General features: G+C 42.4%; 1 protein-coding gene across 1 annotated transcript in view; it reads right to left on the bottom strand.

Annotated features, from left to right (window-relative positions):
- Positions 1-20872, bottom strand: part of LOC126341450 (protein singles bar) — a 168943-nt gene that overhangs the window by 82618 nt on the left and 65453 nt on the right. The gene's annotated exons all lie outside the window — the stretch shown is intronic.

The raw sequence follows: 20872 nt of genomic DNA, 5'->3' as shown, positions 1-20872 counted from the left end.
TATTCAGACGCGAATGCTCGACTCGAAACCTGTACGCAATGTCTCCTTTGATACAGAATGTAGATGGTGTTACTCCTAACTACACTGAGACGACAAGCCATGGGATAGAGAGATATACAAGGTGGTCGGAAATTCCCGTTACAGACTTCTAGCACTTGTAGAGGGGAGTGAGTACATCGTATTTTAAATAGGAACCCATGTCCGGAAACGTCATCCAACGAGATTACAGAGCGTCAGAGTTATAGGCGCGGGTGTCTCTAAATGTACATATACACGGGGTGATTCCGTGATGATGTTACAGACTTTCTTGGATGATGTAGAACGATAAATGTACTAATTTGAAGTAAGGATCCCTGCATCGGAAACGAACGTGTTGAAAGTTGTAAACGAAAACCATTCTGATACCTCTGGCAGTTGAATACATGTACCAGTTCTTGTGTTGCGAAGAGTGTGGGGTTAGTAACATTCAGTGGTAGTAGGGTGGAAAAAACAAAGAAAAATGTCCAATAAACGTTGGCTCTAAGTTGCATTTCTGAGGAGCTATGAACACTTGCTCAGTAAAAGAGATGTGTTTCATATTAGCAAAGATGAAAGAATGGTCATAGCTCCTCAGGTATGCAATTTGGAGCCCTGGTTTTTTGGAAATTTTTTCTCATTTTTGTCCACCCTACCACCACTGACCGGAACTTTTATGGGGCATAATCGAAAGGTCAATTCGTACAAAAAATTCTGCAGCACCGGCCTTACATTCACAATTATGGACGACTGTAGAAGCAGCATGTGACAAAATTCTTGCAGGAAACTTCCAACGACTTGCTGAGTCCATGCCAAGTCGAGCTGCTGCATTACGTCAAGCAAAAGGAGGTCCGACACGATATTAGAAGTTGCTCAAATGGCTCTGAGCACTATGAACCTTAACATCTGAGGTCATCAGTCCCCTAGACATAGAACAACTTAAACCTAACTAACCTAAGTCTAGGGAGAGAGTTTCAGGGCGCCGGCACGGTAGCTCAGCGTGTTCGGTCAGAGGGTTAGCTGCCCTCTGTAACAAAAAAAACTGAGTGAATGGATCAATAACGAACTTCAATGGGCGTCAGGTGACGTCCGCCACAAACAATTGAAACGAACAATAACGAACAAAATGAGATTCCAAAAAAAAAAAGGGGGCGGGAGGTAGCGTCTTTGATTCATAATCAAAACGTCTTCGGTCCCGGGTTCGACCCCCGTCACTTCCTAAATTTTGATAAATAATCAGCATTGGCGGCCGAAGACTTCCGACATAAGAAGTCAGCCACATTCTGCCAACGGCCTTGTCAAAGAGGGCGGAGGAGCGGATAGAGTTTCAGGGCACTTTCTTGTCCTAGAGGTGGGAAATTGCCCCTAAAGGCGGAAGAATCAGCAATGATCAACGACATGAGGATGCAGAAGGCAATGGAAACCACTGCATTAAAGACACGTAACGTGTATCGACAGGACATGTGGCCTGTAGTTGAAGAAGTGTCATGATGATCTCTCCATTGGCAAAAGATTCCGGAATAGTCCCCCATTCGGATCTCCGGGAAGGGACTGCCAAGGGGGAGGTTACCATGAGAAAAAGATTGAATAATCAACGAAAGGATAATGTTCTACGAGTCGGGGCGTGGAATGTCAGAAGCTTGAACGTGGCAGGGAAACTAGAAAATCTGAAAAGGGAAATGGAAAGGCTCAATCTAGATATAGTAGGGGTCAGTGAAGTGAAGTCGAAGGAAGACAAGGATTTCTGGTCAGATGAGTATCGGGTATTATCAACAGCAGCAGAAAATGGTATAACAGGTGTAGGATTCGTTATGAATAGGAAGGTAGCGCAGAGGGTGTGTTACTGTGAACAGTTCAGTGACCGGGTTGTTCTGATCAGAATCGACAGCAGACCAACACCGACAACGATAGTTCAGGTATACATGCCGATGTCGCAAGCTGAAGATGAACAGATAGAGAAAGTGTATGAGGATATTGAAAGGGTAATGCAATATGTAAAGGGGGACGAAAATCTAACAGTCATGGACGACTGGAATGCAGTTGTAGGGGAAGGAGAAGAAGGAAAAGTTACAGGAGAATATGGGCTTGGGACAAGGAATGAAAGAGGAGAATGACTAATTGAGTTCTGTAACAAGTTTCAGCTAGTAATAGCGAATACCCTGTTCAAGAATCACAAGAGGAGGAGGTATACTTGGAAAAGGCTGGGAGATACGGGAAGATTTCAATTAGATTACATCATGGTCAGACAGAGATTCAGAAATTAGATACTGGATTGTAAGGCGTACCCAGGAGCAGATATAGACTCAGATCACAATATAGTAGTGATGAAGAGTAGGCTGAAGTTCAAGACATTAGTCAGGAAGAATCAATACGCAAAGAAGTGGGATACGGAAGTTCTAAGGAATGACTAGATACGTTTGAAGTTCTCTAACGCTATAGATACAGCAATAAGGAACAGCGCAGTAGGCAGCACTGTTGAAGAGGAATGGGCATCTCTAAAAAGGGCCATCACAGAAGTTGGGAAGGAAAACATTGGTACAAAGAAGGTAGCTGCAGCTGCGAAGAAACCATGGGTAACAGAAGAAATACTTCAGTTGATTGATGAAAGGAGGAAGTACAAACGTGTTCCGGGAAAATCAGGAATATAGAAATACAAGACGCTGAGGAATGAAATAAATAGGAAGTGCAGGGAAGCTAAGACGAAATGGCTGCAGGAAAAATGTGAAGACATCGAAAAATATATGATTGTCAGAAGGACAGACTCCGCATACAGGAAAGTCAAAACAACCTTTGGTGACATTAAAAGAAACGGTGATAACATTAAGAGTGCAACGGGAATTCCACTATTAAATGCAGAGGAGAGAGCAGATAGGTGGAAAGAATACATTGAAAACCTCTATGAGGGTGAAGATTTGTCTGATGTGATAGAAGAAGAAACAGGAGTCGATTTAGAAGAGATAGGGGATCCAGTATGAGAATCGGAATTTAAAAGAGCTTTGGAGGACTTACGGTCAAATAAGGCAGAAGGGATAGATAACATTCCATCAGAATTTCTAAAATCATTAGGGGAAGTGGCAACAAAACGACTATTCACGTTGGTGTGTAGAATATATGAGTCTGGCGACATACCATCCGACTTTCGGAAAAGCATCATCCACACAATTCCGAAGACGGCAAGAGCTGACAAGTGCGAGTATTATCGCACAATCAGCTTAACAGCTCATGCATCGAAGCTGCTTTCAAGAATAATATACAGAAGAATGGAAAAGAAAATTGAGAATGCGCTAGGTGACGATCAGTTTGGCTTTAGGAAAAGTAAAGGCACGAGAGAGGCAATTCTGACGTTACGGCTAATAATGGAAGCAAGGCTAAAGAAAAATCAAGACACGTTCATAGGATTTGTCTACCTGGGAAAAGCGTTCGACAATATAAAATGGTGCAAGCTGTTCGAAATACAGAAAAAAGTAGGGGTAAGCTATAGGGAGAGACGGGTCATATACAATATGTACAACAACCAAGAGGGAATAATAAGAGTGGACGATCAAGAACGAAGTGCTCGTATTAAGAAGGGAGTAAGACAAGGCTGTAGCCTTTCGCCCCTACTCTTCAATCTGTACATCGAGGAAGCAATGATGGAAATAAAAGAAAGGTTCAGGAGTGGAATTAAAATACAAGGTGAAAGGATATCAATGATTCGATTCGCTGATGACATTGCTATCCTGAGTGAAAGTGAAGAAGAATTAAATGATCTGCTGAACGGAATGAACAGTCTAATGAGTACACAGTATGGTTTGAGAGTAAATCGGAGAAAGACGAAGGTAATGAGAAGTAGTAGAAATGAGAACAGCGAGAAACTTAACATCGGGATTGATGGTCACGAAGTCAATGAAGTTAAGGAATTCTGCTACCTTGGCAGTAAAATAACCAATGACGGACGGAGCAAGGAGGACATCAAAAGCAGACTCGCTATGGCAAAAAAGGCATTTCTGGCCAAGAGAAGTCTACTAATATCAAATACCGGCCTTAATTTGAGGAAGAAATTTCTGAGGATGTACGTCTGGAGTACAGCATTGTATGGTAGTGAAACATGGACTGTGGGAAAACTGGAACAGAAGAGAGTCGAAGCATTTGAGATGTGGTGCTACAGACGAATGTTGAAAATTAGGTAGACTGATAAGGTAAGGAATGAGGAGATTCTACGCAGAATCGGAGAGGAAAGGAATATGTGGAAAACACTGATAAGGAGAAGGGACAGGATGATTAGACATCTGCTAAGACCTGAGGGAATGACTTCCATGGTACTAGAGGGAGCTGTAGAGGGCAAAAACTGTAGAGGAAGACAGAGATTGGAATACACCCAGCAAATAATTGAGGACGTAGGTTGCAAGTGCTACTCTGAGATGAAGAGGTTAGCACAGGAAAGGAATTCGTGGCGGGCCGCATCAAACCAGTCAGTAGACTGATGACCAAAAAAAAAAAAAAAAAAAACCTAAGCACAACACACACATCCATGCCCGATGCAGGATTCGAACCTGCGACCGTAGCAGCCGTGTGGTTCCGTACTGAAGCGCCTAGAACCGCTCGCCCACAGCGGTCGGCTATTAGGAGTTGTCCCATGGCTTTAGTCACCGCAGAGCATGTTTTTCTGTTACGTTAAATTCTGTTCATTCGTTTAATCAAGCAAGTTGTACCCTTTATGCCAGTCTGACGATTGTTCCACGTGACCTTAATTATATTGCAATTTTAATAGCTAGTGACGTGAATGAAGCCCAGTGAAAACCAGAGGCCGTAATCCTGGCAAGAATTGTTGGTACAGCCCTTCTGACGAGAATGGATGTCGTGCCTCTTGTAGGAGATTACCTCAAACAAGAATTACGAGAGGGGTAGTCCAAATAGGCCCATTACTAGCAGTGTCCGGCGTGGCTGCATTGCGTAACCGTTTCGGTTACTGCAAGACATGTCGAATGTCATGAACTGCTGTACCTGAAAATCCAGAACACGCAAAGCCGTCGGAAGCGAGCAAATGTACAAAGAAATTTGAAATCCAAATCAGTTTCTCCTAAAGGAATGGAAATTTATCGTTTACTCGAAAATAACAATCCTCAGAATATGCAGAATGTGTACCAAATGTCTATACTCTCTGCTCTCCTATTCAATTTGCAAATGAACAGAGCGACAGCAGATATTGAGACATTATACCCTTGGACGATTTCTTATGCTGATGTGTTTTGCGTATAGTAAACCCGCCAAGATCTGGAAAATGGGACTCTGAGCTGGAAGATCTTTTAAGAAATAACGTTTTGATGTTAAACATTAAGAAAGATGTGTGTGTGGAATGTGGACGTACATTTGTCGTTTCATCATCGTAAAGAATCAATTACTGGGCAAAACTACACAGGTTAAATGTCTCGGCCCTCTTATAAGTTCGATTGCGGGATGTTTCCAGACGCTCGAGCAGGAGTTAACGCTGTGTGGCTGAAATGGCCTACTACGTGCCATGTGATAAGGAAGTAGCCAACCATCTTAAGGGAACAACCAATAGATATTTCCTCTCAGTGGCTCTAAATCGCTCAGAATCTTGCTGCACAACAATAAAATACGAACAAGCATTGCATGGATTTGAAATGAAAATTTTGCCCAGATTAATGGCAGTCATAAGACTGGAGTGTTTGAGAAAGAAACCTGTAAGGGAACGGGTAGAAGTGACAATAAGCAGTGACAAATCAAAGACAAAAGCGACTTCAGCGGTACGGACACATGACCAGAACCAACGACCACGAACGCAGGAGAAGGCGAACCCATGACCAGGCCCGCACGCTTGTTGAGGGAGGAGGGGGGGAGTGGAGCGGGGGGGGGGGGGGGGGGGTGCAAGGAACTGGTCCTCGCCTCCCACAAAAAAAGTTTGGGCTCATACTAAAAACTTTTTAAATTATCTAGTACCAAAATGCTTTCTTAATATTATTTGTTCTTGATTACGATTGAAAGTCAAGTGAAAGAAGAATCAGGTCAAAAGAAGTTGATGAAAAACAACAGAGGAAGATCCACGAAACTATATGAAGCTTCAATTGTAAAGCAGAGTAGATGGTGGATATTATATTACTAAATCTGTATTTGCGCTAAGACTTCTGTGTAATTGAAAATAGCTCACCCGACGACAGGTTCAATCTGATTAGCTTCCTGCTCTCCAGTCTCAGTGCCATACTTAGCCACACAAGGAAAAATTAAGGTGCAACATGGTAACATGGGCTATTTCGGAACAGAACAGAATAGACTCAAGTTTAGTATCTGTATTCAAAAACTTGTGTGAAATCAATAGATGCCGCCTGTCTGACCCTTGAAATGGTTAATCGAATATGTACACTACTGGCCTTTAACATTTCCACACCACGAAGATGACTTGCTACAGACGCGAAATTTATCGACAGGAACAAGATGCTTTAATATGCAAATTATTAGCCTTTCAGAGCATTCACGCAAGGTTGACGCCGGTGGCGACACCTACAACGTGCTGACATGAGGAAAGTTTCCAACCGATTTCTCATACACAAACAGCAGCTGACCGGCGTTGCCTGGTGAAACGTTCTTGTGATGCCTCGTGTAAGGAGGAGAAATGTGTACCATCACGTTTCCGACTTTGGTAAAGCTCCGATTATAGCCTATCGAGATTGCTGTTTATCGTATCGCGACATTGCTGCTCGCGTTGGTCGAGATCCAATGACTGTTAGCAGAATATGGAATCGGTGGGTTCAGGAGGGTAATACGGAACGCCGTGCTGCATCCCAACGGCCTCGTATCACTAGCACTCGAGATGACAGGCATCTTATCAGCATGGTTGTAACGGATCGTACAGCTACGTCTCGATCGCTGAGTCAAAAGATCGGGACGTTTGCAAGACAACAACAATCTGCACGAACAGTTCGACGACGTTTGCAGCAGCATGGACTATCAGCTCGGAGACCATGGCTGCGGTTACCCTTGACGCTGCATCACAGACAGGAGCGCGTGCGATGGTGTACCAATGACGAACCTGGGCGCACGAATGGCAGAATGTCATTTTTTCGGATGAATCCAGGATCTGTTTACTGCATCATGATGGTCGCATCCGTGTTTGGCGACATCGCGGTGAACCCACTTTGGAAGCGTGTATTCGTCATCGCCGTCCTGGCGTATCACCCGGCTTGATGGTATGGGGTGCCATTGGTTACACGTCTCCGTCACCTCTTCTTCGCACGGACGGCACTTTGAACAGTGGACGTTACATTTCAGATGCGTTACGACCCGTGGCTCTACCCTTCATTCGATCCCTGCGAAACCCTACATTTCAGCATGATAATGCACGACCGCATGTTGCAGGTCCTGTACGGGCCTTTCTGGATACAGAAAATGTTCGACCGCTGCCCTGGCCAGCACATTCTCCAGATCTCCCACCAACTGAAAACGTCTGGTCAATGGTGGCCTAACAACTGGCTCGTCACAATATGCCAGTCACTACTCGTGATGAGTTGTGGTATCGTGTTGAAGCTGCATGGGCAGCTGTACCTGTACACGCCATCCAAGCTCTGTTTGACTCAATGCCCAGGCGTATCAAGGCCGTTATTACGGCCAGAGGTGGTTGTTCTGGGTACTGGTTTCTCAGGATCTATGCACCCAAATTGCGTGAAAATGTAATCATATGTCAGTTCTAGTATAATATATTTGTCCAATGAATACCCGTTTATCATCTGCATTTCTTCTTGGTGTAGTAATTTTAATGGCTAGTAGTATGTTTATGTTATAATACAAAAATCACAATACGTAAAACTAGCTGTCTAATTTGTCCATCCCCCGATAAATAATCCCGTCTATATGCCTGTCCGCGACCGTCCCAAGAAACGATGGTCCGGCAAATTCCAGGAGTGTGTGCAAGTGACTTAATGCCAACGATGCGTTCAACAGTAAGTTGTGGCGTAAAACAAGCAAGCATGCGGACCATGCAGCAATGTGGGGCACGCCGTAGGAAAGAAGAATGTCTACAGCGAATCCTGGCCCGTTTACAAGACCACAGTAGCCCCACGGCTGCCGTGACGTGGGCACGTACTGAAGCCTTCGTTAATTCAAGGAGTGTTTGCGACCAAGTTGCTGGATGTCGGGGGCGGTTAACCGGCGGTTTAGTGCACTACAGCCCTTTGTGAGGGCGCCGTGGCATGGTCGCAGCTCGTATGGACGTTTCTGTTTGGCCACGACAATAAATTAAAAAACATATAAAGGCACGAGCGTGTATTAGAGTTATTCCCTGAAGAAACACGACAGCAACGTGATGAATTCAGCATTCTCCATCAGCGGCATCTGGAACAGCTACTTGGTACGACTAACATACACAGTCGTTAACAGTTGTGTCTTCAGTAGCTGTCTTATTCAGACTCTCAGGTTACCTACTGTTGTACTGAATTATTGACTACCGAGCGAGGTGATGCAATTACTCAATATGTTGACATTCGGAGTTAAAATTCCCATTCTGTCATCCAGCTCTATATTTCCGCGGTTTCCCTAAATCACTTGACACATATGAAAGAACGGCTTTCTCGAAACAGCGACTGTTCATTTTCCATCCAGCGTTTGTACAATCTGAGTTTGGGCTTCGTGGCTTTTGACTTCGTCGTCGGCGCGAAGTTAAACTCTAGTCTTCCTGTCGTTTTTGCTTCTCTTCTCATTTAGCCTGTCTAATACGATGTAAAGCGCTCCGAAGAGACTTTCTGCGGGACGTTAATGCATTGAGGTGCGTTTTGATGTCATCCCATTCCTGTAGCTGAAAATTTCTTTAACGTCTTTGATTTGAACGAGCTACATCCTATTCTAGGAACCTGCGTGACTGTGATTCAATGACCTGGGACGCAGAGAACGGTATTTCACCGTTGCACCCGCACAGACAGTTGTTTGCCACGCTGCACCACTGTCGTCCGGCCTTTTGTCGCGGCTGTCTGAAGCCAGCCTGAAAAATACGGAACTAAAAACTCTATGTTCCTGTGTGTTTCGAACGGTTGACGTACTATAAAGAGCTCTAACATGGATATAATTTGTTTCCGGACCCATGAGCATACGACGTATTTCCCCCTTCTATTTGCGTTGTCCATTATCGTACGTAGTCTTCTTCTGATGACTGAGTCAAAGTCTTGCGAACTCAAAGAGTGCTCGTCGCTTCTCTAAAATTCTATCAATGCTAAAAATTTTACCGCTGCATGAGAGTCCTTATCTGAACCCATCTTGCTCTTCTCCCTAGCATGCATATGTTACTTTTTCAGTAACTGTTTATTATGAAGTATTATGAACTGTATTCGTCAGCCTTATACCCTTCTAATTGTCACATGCATTTCTTTGGCTCTTTTTAAAAATGGAAATTACTTCGGCGGTTTTCGAAACATCGAGGATTTTATAGCTTCGCCAGCATTCGTGAAATAAAAGGAACCGTTGTAGGTCTCACAGTGCCCCTCCATAATTCTAAGTTCATTATTTATTTCACAAAGGTCACAGTTTCTGCAATTCTTCAAACTCTTCAGAACCTGTTAAACCTCGTCTAAGCTTACTGAACCAACTGTCTCGCTGCAATATGGTGTATTTATTTCAGCAATTTCACAATGCCATAAATGCTTATAACGTTGTAGCCACTGTTCTTCTATAATTACATTAATTCTAGTGTCATCTCTCCCTGACTAATTTAAGTTTTTTAACATTTTATATACAAGTTTCTGCTTTCGATGTACATCATTGTTCGCTATTTGTAACCAATTAATGTGCTTTCCTTATTATCTGCTTAGCATGGTTCCACATTTCCTTACAGAGTTGCTTTGTTTCTTGGGTTCTGTTTTATAGCAGGAGTTGATGAGCCCTTCGTTTTCCCTTCATAGCTTCTTGAGTTTCTGTATTCCATATTTTAACCATTCTTTCTTCTTAACTTTTTCTTCTTACGAACTACTTCAAACGCTGACCACTGTATGCAGTCTTTCTTGTTGTCCCACTCTGCCTCTGCATCATCTTCAGTTGGAATTTTTATTAGATATTCCTGAAGTTTTTGTTTATACACTCTTTTAATGATCTCCTCTTGTAACAAATACGCTTTGACTAATTCTTCGGAAGAAGCTGATTCCCTTTTAGCAAATTTATACCATTTTGCTATTAACATCATTTTTCCAACTAAGAGAAAGTGATCTGAATACATCTCTTTTTCTCCGTACATCCATACCTCTTGTATTTCATTTCTCATACTCTTCTAGTAACATAACAGTGTCCATATCATCAGGACGTTCCCTACGAGTGCACCTCAATTCCTATCGCACACGAATGCCCCAAGTTACTTCTATGATCCGTTTTTGTACTCCAGCCGAGCTATTACAGTGACTTTAAATGTATGTAAGATTACCAGCATGTATGTTTACACCGATTAAGGCATAGTTTTCAATACAAAATGTTAAGTACACAATTTGCCAGCCACCTATATTTATCTATACTAATGATAAGACTGTAAAACGTTCGACTCTGTACGTTTGTACACGCGTATCTCCAAACTTGCTGGAAGAATTTTCGTGAAGTTTTCACAGGTAGTAACTTGAGCATAGCTTGCGGCATCAGTTCATCAAATTGTTAACACAGAGAAGAAAGGTATTGTCATTCAAAGTCTTATCTAAAATCGTCTGCTCAGCTCAGTAGTTCGGATGTTTACCTTAGTGACACTATCATCCAATGTAGTACACTAAGGAACAAATAGATGAAGCTGTCAGTTTTTTTTTTTTTTGTTTTTTTTAGCTCTGTGACGGATATATTTTCAGAAGTTGACGTCGGTGACAGAATTAAGCACCCCAATCTTATCTTTACAAATATAAAACCAACACTGAATATACGTTACGTCAGTGACACAATTAAGCACCCCAATCTTATTTTTACAAATACAAAATTAACGTTGAATTTACTTGGCTACAATACACATACATCGCTTTTTGTATGATCGAGTGTTTCTGAATTCGCCAGAACGACTAAAAGATTGAGGATTATGCTGTCTCAAGAATCCTCAGAAGATCATGAGACGAGACTCGCTGTAACTCGAGAGCTTCAGACTTTAACTCGCTCTTTGGAAACTCCTTCCGAAAGCGATATATGATGTAACTCTCATTGAGAGCATCATGCATTATCTCGCTCCTCAGAACCCTTCACTCACACAGAAAAGCGTCAAAGTTTCAGCGTGTTGCACAATTGCTTTACAATACCTCCTGTGTTAGTGAAGGAAGCTCTTCATTCATGTCTTCAGTTACACTTCTTGAAACGTTGTACACCAGAATACTTTATAAGTCAACAAAAAATTCTATGAAACATCTTTTTTAAATTTGTGGTGAGGTCTTATGGGACCAAAATGCTGAGAACATCGGTCCCTAAGCCTACACACCACTTAATCTAACTTAAACTAACTAACGCTATGGACAACACACATACCCATGCCCGAAAATCCTAAAAGCATGATGTCTCCGGCAGAACTATTTAACGTACCTAGATAAAGCTAGTTGTAAATACTTAAATCGATGTAAGGGAAAAGATTTAGCTCAATCCTCCCTGCCCTATAATGGCATACGGTAAAGAGGGAATAATGTCCATACAATAAATCTTAGTAATCTGGAACTGCATGAGGGAAGATGGAACACAAAACATTTATACATATTATTTGATACTTTACATTAGATGTCTTGTTTCTGGTTTACAGATAATTCTATTGTAAGTACACAATATATTTACCTCTTAAGGTTAATATGTAGGTCTGGCATCAGTTCCGTGGTTGGCTATTTGAAATGGTATTCCAAAGAGGTTTGTAAACCATGTTCTTACTATTTGGTAATGAAATGAACTACGCCTTTAGACGTACTTGTTATCAGTCAAGATGCTTATCTGCTTTGACATCTATTTCATTACCGTCTGAGAGTGACTTCGATTTATCCTACACAGAATATTAGGTTTCTGAACTATATTTCTTTTCGAAATGTTTTGAACAGCAAAACTATGTTGAAAGACAGATATTTTAAAAGTTGTGTTTTGTTTTATTTTGATGTGACTTATTCGTTATCGAAAGCAAATAGAATTTTCTGGTATCCATTTCCATATACAAGGTGGGGCAAAAGTGACGAAGCGGTTATAACCATAGTCTACACAAAGGAGTCGTGAAACGCCACAGACCAGAAAAACATAACATTTTGGCAGGTGAAACAGTGCGAACGCTCCAGACGGCTACCATGTAATAACAAAAGAACGGCATGCATGCACTGAGAATTTGCTATTTTTCATACTGTTACTTCCATATTTCCAGTCACTAAATGTGATGGGGACTTTCCCAATACGAACAGAGAAACACAATTAAAGCAATATCTTCTCCAATTAATGCCAATATATAACAGCAATATCTTCTCCTATTAATGTCAATATAGAACAGCAATATCTTCTCCTATTAATGTCAATATGTAACAGCATAAATACAATCTAAAGTATCGCCGAAAGCCGTTTGAGAAGTGAATTGCAAGCTGAGGTGTTTAAGTTCAAAACGAACCGGTTATGAGTATATTCGCGTGCCTGGCAAGTGGTTTCTGATGCTTTGTGCCGATTGTAGTTCATGAAATTCTTTGCAGATTTCAGGCTCATCTAATTACATTTAGAGTTGGATACGATTTTTATGTTCATGGGGATTCTTCTTACACATGGTCTTTTAACTTCATCCTTGTTTCTTTGCCTTGTGTATGCACATCATGCTTACATATTCTGCTTCGCAGAGAACAAAATGTGGATATTCCTTGAAGATTGTCTTTCCCTGCTGTAACGTTTAGTCCTTCAGCATGTCCACTTGTGACGCTTGCTTCTTATTTATGCGCATGTCTTGAATCACTGCTAATACGTGTCCCATTAGATTTATCACAGAGCTTAACTCCTGTTCACTTTTGCTTACCACTGCTGGATCATCACTTTATCGTGTGCGCTGTTCTCTGTCATTGATAGACAATAACATTCCTTCACGTATGCCAAACGTAACTGAAGCTGCTAGAATTTATAGCACCACAATAAGGTCCGAAATACGATTTCATTTATAATTTTAATGGGTTTCTTCGGTCCATATGCGCAATATACAATCATTTGTATGTTTGCACATGCCACCAGCTTGGTGGCGCTGACGAAGTTGCAGAAAACCTCTTGGAGCTTTGTTAGCACTGAACGCAGTACTGATTGTGACTCTTTATCTTGAACTCTGGTGCAAGTATGAATAAGTCTTTTTGTTTATTCTTCTCTCCTTTCTTTTGTTTCAGATTCTGCCAGAGGAAGGTTTTTAAGTCTGTGAAATACCAATAGAAACTAATTATACATAAAAAGTTAAACACGGCTATAACCTTTCGTGACTTTGGGCCCAACCTGCATATTTTGAAACTGAATATGCTTCAATTTAGTATGGTTATGGTTTCCGTGTGGGAAGAAGAACACTGAAAACGTGGCTTGCACACAACTGGGATTGAACCACACCACATATTTTATGATCTGAGAATGCCTCCGGAAACCAAACATTTCCCTTAAAGCTAGTTCGACTGCATCAGACAATGAATAAATTTACAAAATAATGTCACTGCACCTCAACTAAAATGTTCTTTTGAAAAGTACTCAATTCCTCTTAACACATGACACACATCAATTGTGTACCAATAGAGTCGATATGTGAAGATTGTAACAGATTTACAACTGTTAATATCTTCTTTGTTGTGTGTAACAATGGTGCGGTTGGAACGTAGAGATGACCGCAACATACTAGACGAACAGTGCTGGAATTAACATAAAGTAATTTTCGGGAAAAGCTAAGTGAGATACTTTATACATGCCTGTTATGCGGCCTCCATTTTGATTCGATGCGAAAAGAGGTCGCAGGTCAAGACACCTGGCACCAAGTAAAGTGAAGCAATGATATCATACCGAAATCACACTAAGAGCACTGTCATTACAACAGAGTCCGGCTACTGCGCCTGCTATCTACATCTATGTGGCGGCGTTTCCAGAGCACAATCAGTTTTTTAACTATAGACGCAATCGATTTCCCTCGTCGTTGTTAACTCTCGTCAGTTGTGTACGTAGCTTGTTGTATGTGGGATGATTAATCTACATTGGATTTTAAACAAGTAAACACTTGAAGGAAGGCCACGAGATCAACGAGCAATATAAGCAGTTAATTTAACCGCGCCTCCAGCTTGTTGGAGCTAATAAACCGGTTGTTTATACGCCTACGTAGAGTCGCTGCCGTCCTCTCCTGCGTTTCCACAGAATACTTGCGGGCAGAAGGAAGTTTATGCTTTCATGTCCATTCTATTATTAGGCTATTAGAAACAACGCATGAATTCAGAGCGTACAAGGAAGAAGCAGGAAATTGGCTGTGATCCTTAAGAAGAAGCTAGTCTGACGTTTGCCGAAATCAATACATATTATAAAATGTATGTATGTATTCTATATGTACATTGAACAACCAGTAAAGGAAACCAAAGAAAAATTTGGAGCAAGAGTTAAAGTTCAGGGAGAAGAAGGAAAAACTTTCAGGTTTGCGGATGACATTGCAATCCTGTCAGAGACAGCAAAGGAATTGGATAGTGTCTTGAAAGAAGGATGTTAGATGAACATCAACAAGCAAAACATCGTGGCAGGACATTACTGATATCCGGCTGTTCTCTCGTGTTTTTATGGAACAAGCAAAACAAGGTTAATGGAATGCAGGCGAATTCAATCAGGCGATGCTAAGGGAATTCGATTATGAAACGAGACGCTTAAAATAGTAGATGAGTTTTGTTATTTCGTCAGCAAAATCACTGACGACGGCCGAAGTAGAGCTCTTATAAAATGTAGACTCCTAGTGGCAAGAAAATTATTTCTCAACAAGAGAAATTTGTTTACATAGAATATAGATTTAAGGGTTAGGTAGGCTTTTCCGAAGGTATTTGTCCGGAGTGTAGCTTTCGAAATGTGGTGCTATAGAAGAATGCTTAACTAATGAGGAGGCTCTGCTTAGAATTGGAGAGACAAGGAATTTGTGGATCTGTTGACAGGACACATTCTGAGACATCAACGTATCACCAAATTAGTACTCGAGGGAAGTGTTGGTGGTAAAAACCGTAGAGGGAGACGAAGAGATGAAAACAGTGAGAAGGTTCATAAAGAGGTGGGTTGCATTAGTTATTCGGAGATGGTCTCGCACAAGATTGAGTTGCATGGAGAGCTGCATCAAACCAGTCTTCGGAGTGAAGACTACAATAACAACAACAACAACAAGTATGTATATGTGTATGTTCCACATCCACTCCTAATCTAATGGACCGATTTCAATCAAACTTGATACACAAATCCTTTTCTGTCAATCAACAATCACTGTGGGGGTCATAACCACCTACATATCAGAGTTCAGGAGACATGACGTCATAAACAATGAGAAGCGTGAAAAACTGTCGTATTGAGCATTACGTTTAAATGTATTACTTCTTTCCTCCTAACTCTATTCGCACAATTTTTCATTATCCACACTTGTCGTTGACTGAATCTATAAAATTATGTCATTGCATATCACAGAGAGCCGGAGATGTGACGTCATAAACACTGAGATGCGTGGAGAGCTGCCGTGTCATGCATGACGCTACAATTTTTTAGCTTTTTGCTATTAACGCTATTCATCATAGCTCTTACTCATGTAACTAGAAATACCGTTTACAATCAAGTTAATCAAATAAACACTACAGAGAATTTACATTTTGCATACAATTTTTTGCTAATTTTCAGATTGTACATATACATTTTTACGTTATACATTTTTCTTCGTACGACTGTCTCATAATTTCACAGTTGTTTTCACGAATAGAAGAAAATGAAAATTTTTCATTGTTACGTTACAAACATGGTTCATTTTTTGTTTGTGTTTCTAACAGAAAACTGGCCGAACTGAACATCCGTAGAATGCCGGGTTTGTCAGCTAGTTAATTTATAACAAGAATAGAAAACCCTTCTCCGGATGCGTGGACAGATATTTGAAACTCATTCTTTCCTGATACTAGTCCAGCACCTTACCCATCGATAGAAGCTACATGGGAAAATACCACAAGTGATAAGGTACATCATTCGAAACAATTAGGGAGGCATGCAGTGTATGCCCACATAAGCAATCAAATCCCCTTCATGTCATATGTAAGAGAATGTACTCGTACTTTTAGATATAGCAAAATATGCTGCGGTGTATTGACGAAAGTAACCTGTAAAAGACATGCAAGTATAATTTTTGTACAAGGCAAGTAGATCTGGAGGAGGTGAAATAACCTTTAATTATCTTCACCCTGTGACTAATTAGCAAAACAAGCATTGCTCTAAATCTTTATGTCATCCTAAATGACCAACTGTCAGCAAGTCTCTAGTCAACACTGCTACATGATGTTTATCCTGTATCAAGTTTATGTGATGAAATCAGCTGGAAACGTCTATTCCAGCTCCTCAAACGGTGTAGACTGTGTTGCAGGGGAAGGAGGATGGTGGGAGATAAAGGAAGGCTTTTGTCGAAAACATAACTGCCCACACCTGCCACACATAAGAAATTTGCGACGGGTATCCTGTCGTTAATATCGGTTCAGAGCGTACGTGAGTAGACTTGAAAAGAGGCAAGACTTTATTAGATTGTGGAATTATTAACCTCCCCTTTCCCTACACCTTCCTTGCTCCCCTCCACCACAGCCGGCACCGCTAGCCTGTACGTGCTTGTGGGACCGTCCAGCGTGAGTACTATCTGCTGTTACGTCACTGCTCACCGGGGACAGTCGTAAAGCGTCAAGTGGGTTAAACATCACGAAGCAGCGAGAAGCGCAACAGATTAGATAAAACGTGGCGAGGGTCGGCCCAAGTCCAGTTGGGAAGCTGACGTCACGATGATCAGGCGCCGAGGGGCGGGGGCACTTGAGTCCCGCCGGCTTCATTCAGCAAGTGAATTTGCTTGTCACGTAACGTGATAAGGGACCAGCAAGTGGAAGAATCCCAGGAGGCATACCAACAGTTCTCTGCCTTGGCGCTATACTGAACCGCAGAGAAGCGGTGCTAGATCGCTAGCGAAGATAAGAATTACAGCACTGTTTCCAGTTTTTTTGGCCGAGGGCCACGTAACGCCTTCTTATCAAGACGTAAACATGACCATGTTACGCCATATTTTATTACTGCAGTGCTACATACTTTGTTTGCGGATTCCTCTGGGGTGCGTCATCTACAAAATTACATCCACATAACACGAAACATGTACACTGAAGCGCCAAGAAATTGGTTTAGTCATGCTTATTCAAATACAGAGATATGTAAACAGGCAGAATACGGTGCTGCGGTCGGCAGCGCCTATGTAAGACAAGTGTCTGGCGCAGTTGTCAGATCGGTTACTGCTGCTACAGTGGCAGGTTATCAAGATTTAAGTTTGAACGTGGTGTTATAGACGGCGCACGAGCGATGAGACCCTGCATTTCAGAGGTAGCGATGAAGTGGGTATTTTCCCGTACGACCATTTCACGATTGTACGGTGAACATCATGAATCCGACATCGCTGTGGCCGGAAAAAGATCCTGCAAGAACGGGACCAACGACGACTAAAGAGGATCTTTCAACGTGGCAGAAGCGCAACCCTTCCAAAAATTGCTGTAGATTTCAATGCTGGGCGATCAGCAAGTGTCAGCATGCGAACCATTCAATGAAACGTCATTGATATGGGCTTTCGGAGCCGCAGGCCCACTCTTGTAACCTTGACGACTGTATAACACAAAGCTTTACGCCTCGCCTGGGCCCGTCAATACCGACATTGGACTGTCGATGACTGGAAACATGTTACTTGGTCGGATGAGTCTCGTTTCAAATTGTATAGAGCAGATACGGGTATCGAGACAACGTCTCGAATGCATGGACCCTACATGTCAGCAGGGGCTGTTCATCTACATCTACATCTACATCTACATCTACATGACTACTCTGCAATTCACATTTTAGTGCTTGGCAGAGGGTTCATCGAACCACAATCATACTATCTCTCTACTATTCCACTCCCGAACAGCGAGCGGGAAAAACGAACACCTAAACCTTTCTGTTCGAGCTCTGATTTCTCTTATTTTATTTTGATGATCATTCCTACCTATGTAGGTTGGGCTCAACAAAATATTTTCGCATTCGGAAGAGAAAGTTGGTGACTGAAATTTCGTAAAAAGGTCTCGCCGCGACGAAAAACGTCTTTGCTGTAATGACTTCCATCCCAACTCGTGTATCATATCTGCCACACTCTCTCCCCTATAACGCGATAATACAAAACGAGCTGCCCTTTTTTGCACCCTTTCGATGTCCTCCGTCAATCCCACCTGGTAAGGATCCCACACCGCGCAGCAATATTCTAACAGAGGACGAACGAGTGTAGTGTAAGCTGTCTCTTTAGTGGACTTGTTGCATCTTCTAAGTGTCCTGCCAATGAAACGCAACCTTTGGCTCGCCTTCCCGATAATATTATCTATGTGGTCCTTCCAACTGAAGTTGTTCGTGATTTTAACACCCAGGTACTTAGTTGAATTGACAGCCTTGAGAATTGTACTATTTATCGAGTAATCGAATTCCAACGGATTTCTTTTGGAACTCATGTGGATCATCTCACACTTTTCGTTATTTAGCGTCAACTGCCACCTGACACACCATACAGCAATCTTTTCTAAATCGCTTTGCAGCTGATACTGGTCTTCGGATGACCTTACTAGACGGTAAATTACAGCATCATCTGCGAACAGTCTAAGAGAACTGCTCAGATTATCACCCAGGTCATTTATATAGATCAGGAACAGTAGAGGTCCCAGGACGCTTCCCTGGGGAACACCTGATATCACTTCAGTTTTACTCGATGATTTGCCGTCTATTACTACGAACTGCGACCTTCCTGACAGGAAATCACGAATCCAGTCGCACAACTGAGACGATACCCCATAGCTCCGCAGCTTGATTAGAAGTCGCTTCTGAGGAACGGTGTCAAAAGCTTTCCGGAAATCTAGAAATACGGAATCAACTTGAGATCCCCTGTCGATAGCGGCCATCTGGTGGAGGCTCTGTAATGGTGTGGAGCGTATGCAGTTTGAGTGATATGGGTCACCTGATAGGTCTAGATGCGACTCTGACAATTGACACGTACGTAAGCATCCTGTCTGATCGCCTGCGTTCATTCATGTCCATTGTGCATTCCGACGGGCTTGGGCAATTCCAGCTCAAATGCGACACTCCCACATAGTGGCTCCTGGTGCATTATTCTGAGTTTAAATATTTCCACTAATCACCAAACTCCCCAGATGTGAACATTATTGAGCATATCTGGGATGATACTTCTCAACGTGCCGTTCAGAAGAGATCTCCACCCCTCGTACTCTTACGGATTTATGGACAGCCCTGCAGGATTCATTGAGTCAATTCCCTCTAACATTAGACATTAATCGAGTAACGCCACGTCGTTTTGCGGCACTTCTGCGTGTTCATGGGGGTCCTACACGATATTAGGAAGGTGTATCAGTTTTTTTTCGCTCTACAGTGTAACAGGGAATGGAGATATCTTCTGCTTTGTATGCTTTTTCTACCACCCAGCATTGCGTTATAAAATGGTCATGTAACTTTTTGGGCACCATCTGAAGATGAGCTTGAAATAAGTATTTAAAAAAATGATTACTTGCAGTTTTCTGTGTCTGTACTGAACTAGCCAACCAGACAATTCTTCGCAACTGCAAATACGACCGAATCTCCTTCTCCCCCTTCTCTTTCTCCATCTCATCCTCCCCCTCTCTCTGTTCACCTTTTCCTCCAGCTTTCATTGTCCATCTCCTCCTCCAGCTCCATGTCTCTGCTCATCATCTTTTTACCCCCCTCCCCGTCCACCGACGGACAGAAAACAAACCGCACATTTTCACAGCAGAGCACATCACAGTCGGTTTCAATAATAAACCCATACATTGTTGTTTAGAAAATTATATAGCTTGTGACCGTCTGGATGTTTATTAGATTTTCGGGTAAAAACTTGAAGTAAGCTGCTCAAGAATTTGTTGAGATTTTTGGTCATAAAATTTCCTGATAAATGCAGTTTGTTTCAAAATGTCACCGACAAACTTCGACGAGGTGCGAAAGATGTGTTGAGGAACAAAATCAGAGTAGGAACCCTTGTCCGGACACATCATTCAACGATGCTACGGAGGGTCGAAACGACAGGCGACGGCGCTTATGTATGTACATACAGGGGGAATGTATGTACACACAGGGGGAATGTATGTACATACAGGGTGACGCCGCGATGATGTTACAAACTTGGAGGGATGATGGAGAAAGATAAATGTATCAATCTGATCAAGGGATCCTGGTCCGGAAACGACCAAGTCTGAAGTTGTAAGGGAAAATCGTTCTGATACCTCTGACAGTGGAATACATGTACCGCTACCGCTAAGATTGCAGGGTAGGGAACTGTTCAGAAATGGCAGCGCGGGCTGAGCCGTGACACGGTTCAGCATTTTTGATTTACCCGCGAGATTATTTCACTTGTTTTCGCCGCAGCGATAGGGGCCGTGATCGCTGAGCGCTGTTGGCGCTGGTGCAAGGAGCAACAGTTTTGGGAGGACGGCTCGGTCGGTATATGGTGACAGGACGGATGCGGCGAGGAGTCAACTGGTGCGCGCCGGACTGCCATGAGTGTGGCTGTTTGCGAGCATGTGGGGAGGACGGAATGCTCGATTGCGTAACGTGGTTCTCCATGACCAGCTGTTGTTTCTTGGACCTAGCACTAGAGTGTAACAGGAAACTGCATTGGTGTGGTTCTCGT

The sequence above is a fragment of the Schistocerca gregaria genome, chromosome 1, assembly GCF_023897955.1.
Source record: "Schistocerca gregaria isolate iqSchGreg1 chromosome 1, iqSchGreg1.2, whole genome shotgun sequence".
NCBI classification, from domain to species: domain Eukaryota; kingdom Metazoa; phylum Arthropoda; class Insecta; order Orthoptera; family Acrididae; genus Schistocerca; species Schistocerca gregaria.
The sequence above is the reverse complement of the archived record's forward strand: the minus strand, read 5'-3'. Positions and strand labels throughout refer to the sequence as shown.